Source organism: Sinocyclocheilus rhinocerous, unplaced genomic scaffold, assembly GCF_001515625.1.
Source record: "Sinocyclocheilus rhinocerous isolate Xijiao unplaced genomic scaffold, SAMN03320098_v1.1 scaffold1215, whole genome shotgun sequence".
NCBI classification, from domain to species: domain Eukaryota; kingdom Metazoa; phylum Chordata; class Actinopteri; order Cypriniformes; family Cyprinidae; genus Sinocyclocheilus; species Sinocyclocheilus rhinocerous.
Genome location: NW_015628913.1, coordinates 1,004,324 through 1,010,363, shown reverse-complemented (window position 1 = coordinate 1,010,363; position 6,040 = coordinate 1,004,324). Strand labels below are relative to the sequence as shown.

The 6,040-nt window shown below is 35.4% G+C and overlaps 1 pseudogene; it reads right to left on the bottom strand.

The window, feature by feature from the left end:
• The window catches only part of LOC107738525 (protein nepro homolog), a 5,416-nt pseudogene extending 678 nt beyond the window's left edge, over nucleotides 1-4,738 (bottom strand).
• Nucleotides 4,739-6,040: the final 1,302 nt, after the last annotated feature.

Sequence of the window (6,040 nt, the reverse complement as noted above, 5' to 3'; positions counted from 1 at the left end):
CTCTGCACATTTTGCATGTCTCCCTTATTTAACACACCTGATTCATATCATCAGCTCGTTAGGAGAGAACTCCATGAACTGAACTGAGTGTGTCAGATAATGCTAGGTACACACCACAAGATAATCGGGCTGATTTCTCCCCTTCCGACAATCCTAGGTAATGCCCCGATTATCTTGGTGGTTCTAAAGATTATCTTATCATGATTTAGGTTAAGAAAAAAAAAAAAAAAAACACTGCTCAGAGTTCACACTTCCTTTTGACTACAGGTTTATTCTCTCCGTTTATTTCTGTGGATTGTCACATTCCATTCAGCAGAGATCACTGGGAAACATGTCATTTTTCAATCCAAAATTAAACTATTTCTGTACAAAATTAAAATTGTGCAGAAAAAAAGTCACAGTGTATACAGTACATTATTCATGTTGAATATTTACAATCAGAAATCCTGATGTGTGGGGGGAACACCGCGACACACCACACACTATAGGAGCAAAACGGTTAAATCTAGGATTTTTTTGTCCTCATGCTTGTGGTCTCTCACATTTTGAAGATCTTATAATATTTAAAAAATCTTTTAGTGTGTACCCAGCATAAGGGAGACGTACAAAATGTGCAGAGCGGGGGGTCCAGGATTAAGACCCAGGACCCATTATTAAGAACCACTGTAAAGTCATAATTATAACATACCAAGTCGAAATTATGACATAGTAGGGCTGGACAATAATTCAATATCAATATGCATCGTGATATAATTTTTTTCAATAACGGTGATATGATTTTTAAACACATTTCCGATATTTCGATATACATTACCAGTTTCATAATATAAACTCGGTATGTCATAATTTCAACATTTTGTTATGATTTTGACCTTTTTTTAAATCTCATAATTATGAAGTTTTATGTCATAATTTTACATTTGAAAGTCATAATTAAGCATGAATTTTTTTTTTTTTTTATGTGGACTAAATGGGCTTCCATAGATCTGTCATATAAATGTGAGTGGCAAAAACAGAAATGGTAACATCTCAGGACTAGTCAGTGACTACGTTTACATGGACATCAGTAATCTAATTATTTACCTTGTTCTAAATAAGCCAATATTATGATTATGGTGTTTACATGAGTTGCTTTTAGAATATTCCTTTCATGTTCCCGTTTTACATGTTATAATACATAGTTTGATTAATTGCACACGTCATTATGTCCCCACGTGATGCCATCCCGATGTCCCCTCCGGAATTTCACGCATAAACATATAGTTCGTCTTCATGATGATGCCATGTACAGTTTTGGGTGTTTCATTTACACATGCTACAAAACATGCTACAAGTGCAGTTAATTATTTGTACGTGCATACAGATGGCAGTGTTGAAGCGCTTTTATTTGCCGCCAAACGGTCGACCACTGCCGTGTGTGTATCCTGTCGTAAAATGCGGCGAAAAGTCCTACATGACGGTAATAGTTTGATTAAGGTGTTTACATGTCTAGACTGCGCTTCAATAATGTGACTAAAATAGGAATACTCCACATGTCTTAATTCGATTTCTGTTTACTTCGAATATGACTTTAGCCAGATTAAGGTAATCAAAAATCTCTGTTTACATGGTAGATTCTTAATCAGAGTATTGTCTTAATCGTGTTAAAATCGGATTATTGTTGTCCATGTAAACGTACTCAGTGACACAATACAAATCAAGATCAATTACCTGTTTGGTGGTTTTACAAGATTGTTGAAGCACAACCTTCATGTCCAGTCCATAGGATGAGACATCTGGAGGATTACAACGAGTAAATATGATTACATAACATCTATGTATAATGCATGCATATGAAAGCAAAGTAGTATAAATTATATAAAACATATATTATACAAAACATACAATTACACAAAAACATGTAAGAAAGACATAATAATAAAACAAATAACCTGTCAAATAACCTGGTCGTTGCAGTAAAACTGCTGCCCCCAGGTCCAGACTAGAACCTTCATCATGACCGGCAGCTAATATTGGCACCGTCTCTCACTCCTCTTCTCCATTATTCTCTTCATGTCCTCTATCCCCAAACAACCTGGAAAGGAGAGAAAAGTTGGACTTTCGTGTCCCTTTTTCGGCCCTTAAAGGGTCTTTGGTGCCTTCTTCCAACAGTAGATCTGGGTGTGCGAGGCACAGGAAGTCTTTCAGGTCCCCAGGCAAGGTGAAGTCAGTCAGGTAAGCCATGGGCTGGGACTGAGACACCTTCTGGATGAGTTCAGTGGTTCTTTTGTACATGGGGATGAGGGCTCACATAATACCTCTGAAGAACAAAAAAAAAAAATCTGTTATCCCATGATTTCAGAATTACATTTTCTGTACATTTTTCAATTTAGTTAGAAAGCGATATTTATAAACCAGACAGGAAATTTTCAATATATTACGGTAAGTATATTATCTGAAACAATTCTTAACATTTTGTTTTTTCATTTCATTATAAACACAATTGCTTAATGGGGACATTCCATAGACATCTATTGTTTTATATACAGCTAGTTATAAATACTATAACGTAACCCTAGCAGTGCATTCATGAAATTTTGGCAAAATATTCTGGGTAAAAAAGGTCCATTGTCTAATTGTCAATAGTGTAACATTGTAGCCATATCACAGAAGTAAATTTCAAACCAATCAGCTTTCTGTTGAATGTCACATATTTTAATAACCAATTTGAATCCATTGAGAAATCTGTGTGGTGAAATCTTTCACCCTCGTGCAAAAATACTGATCATGTGGATTTATTTATTTTTTTTAAACAAATGAGGACATCCCCATAACTTAATTAAATATGGTTAAGGTACAAAAAAAACATGATGTTATATTAAATAAGGCAAAATTATTCCAAATTTCAACCATCAAGGTTGCAGAGAAATATGAAATGCTGCTCCATCCCTGCAGTTTCCCCAAATTAGCATCTTCAGGAAATAACTTAATGGAAATCCAGCAGTGACATGGTATATCATACTGGTACACAAACTCACCAGAGATGACGGAGCATGCTGGTTATCACCACATTCAGCACAATGAACTCGCCCAGCAGCAGGTGCTGTCGTTTCAGTCTAACTGGGGTGTGAAGGATCACAGCCACGGACTGTTCTTCTATCATAAGCCTTTTTAAACCAAAGTAAATGGTTGTGAATATGAACATTTAGGATACATGAAAGCTTGGGTGCACCGTTCCAGCGTTCGGGCTAAAAGAATGGAGGCTCCAAGTAGTTTGAGATAGAGCCACTCCAACATGGGCTGACTGGGAACATCACACTCCCCAACCTCTGCTCCAGCATCCCTACACAGAAAGAAACACGTGTTCTTAGAACCATAATATGGAAAAAAGTGTGCCATTTGTTTAACCTAAACCTTACCTCTGAAATTTGTTTGGACATAGTTCCTTCAGATCTTCCATGGCAGCCTGTAATTTCATCTCTTTCAAGCGGTTTACGCATTGCTCAACCTGCAGATGATGCAAATATGAGCTTATGCATTGCAAATAAATTAATTATAGGCATCTTATCATGGATTTGAAATAATTATGCAATAATATATGTAATATGCTGTTTTTATACAGTCTATGGTAATATGCATGTACAGTATCTCACAGAAGTGAGTACACCCCTCACATTTTTGTAAATATTTTATTATATCTTTTCATGTGACAACACTGAAGAAATGACACTTTGCTACAATGTAAAGTAGTGAGTGTACAGCTTGTATAACAGTGTAAATTTGCTGTCCCCTCAAAATAACTCAACACACAGCCATTAATGTCTAAACCGCTGGCCACAAAAGTGAGTACACCCCTAAGTGAAAATAATATTAATAATAATTTTTATTTAAATAATACATTTTGGAAAATGTCCAAATTGGGCCCAATTAGCCATTTTCTCTCCCCGGTGTCACAAAGGAAAAATTGAAATCACATCATATGACCCCTTTAATGCTGGGAATGGCTTGTGTTGTCTAAAGCCGTTGTTCAAAACTTAAAGTAGTTCCTATAGAACACGGATTTCTGTCTGTAGAACTTCACTACATAACAGGGTCAGCACTTTCTCGCAGTCAGTCAGCAGACTTTCAATCAAGATATCTAGACAGAGAAACATCATTGCAATGTCAACTTACATGGCATTTATTTAATTAATTATACGTATATGTTTATTACGTTTAGCCGTCGTATACAGTACGTATACTCAACAACATACGCATAATACACAAAAAACACATGCAATTTACAAAATGAAAACACTGTAATTATAGTAGTAATGCGAATGCAGTAACGTACACTTCTAACACTAGTAAACAAGTCTTGTATGGGACAACGCGAATATCTGAACAGATCAAAAGTTACGAGTTAAATGCTTTATCACTGCCGACAAATTATATCACGTGCACCGTTTCACATCAATCTAACGGATCCACGTGTTCCGATCAAACACGGGAAAACACACTGTTCTCTATGTATTTCTTTACATGATGTGTATGTGCTCTTTGTGGTAAAGTGTGTAGTAAATATATGGGTTATCAGAACATACCAACTGAGTCAGTAAATGGGATCCTACTCGAAAAAACAGCACCTGGAAACGGAATATTAATTTTATTCCATGGTTCCTGCGCCATATTTACAGCTGACTGCCGGGGAGAGAAAACCAGCCAATCATACGCTTGTTCATATGATTACGTCACAGTTCTAAAGGTACACACACAGCATTCTTTCGCGCTGTCACACAGCTTTATTGGTTATTTTTCAGTTAGGGAAAATAATAACTAATCAATCAAAAGAAAATAACGTTTTTACAACAACAACAAAAAAAAAAATATATATATATATCATTATAGTTTTACATAAACTCCATATATATAGTTTGAAGCGGTTTCATTTTTTTTCCTAGATTTCAACTAGTAACGTTACGTTTTTGACATGGAAAAAAAAGAACGAAACCAAGTAAAAACATGTCATGCTTTTAATACAGCATGTGGAAAAAGATCTAACATGATTTTACTTGGATTCATCTTTTACATATCAAAAATCTGCAATTTTAACAGAAGAGTGTATACTTTTTATAGCCACTGTTTATCAAACATGTGTAGCTTACAAACAAATTAGCTATATAGCTTGCAAACAAATGTCCTCTCAATATGAATAAAAAATATGATTATAATAGTGTATTAATAAATAGCCCAAATAGTACTCAATTCATACAGGTTTTGTTCATGCAAGTCATACAGGTTCGGAATTACATGAGTACGAGTAAATGATGACAAAATTCTTATATGTTTAACTATCCCTTTAAAGGTCCAACGGGAGGAACGTCAAGGATGACTACTTAATTTAAAGCCCAAACTAATCAAAAACTTGCCATATGTGTTCACCTGTTCACACATGTTATCTGCAGTGCCAGAAACAAACAGCACAGACCAGACGTTTGGTACAGTGCAAGCAGGCCATGGCTCCACTCAACATATGTTTGTGGTTTTCCTGGTAGATTCAGTGGGAATGACAAACACAGAACACCTTGGACTGCATCCTTCTGCCTGTCACAGATACGTTAACACACAGCAACAGCTGAACGAGCACCCATAGAGCGTCCTGGAAACAAATATACATAGAGAGAGAGAGAGAGAGAGAGAGAGAAAACATTATTTTTTTCTTTTGTATTAAGAATTTGGAAAAATGATTCTTGGAAAAAGTATTGATTATTACTGCCTCAAAAAGGGAAATAATAATAATATAACAACAGAAGGAAATCAGACAACAATTCAATATTGTTCACAATGAATATTATAAAAAACATTAGTAGTGAATATTGTTTATAATATTTACCTATTTTTATCAACATATTTTTAGAGTTGCTTCTGCAAAACAAAACAAAAAAGCATCTGCAAATGCTTTAGTTCCTCCTTCAAAAATAGACTTATTTTGCACATTCAAATAAGACAGAGTGTGAGAGAGAAAGAGAGAGAGTGAGTGAGTGAGTGAGTGAGTGAGAGAGAGAGAGAGAGAGAGAGAGAG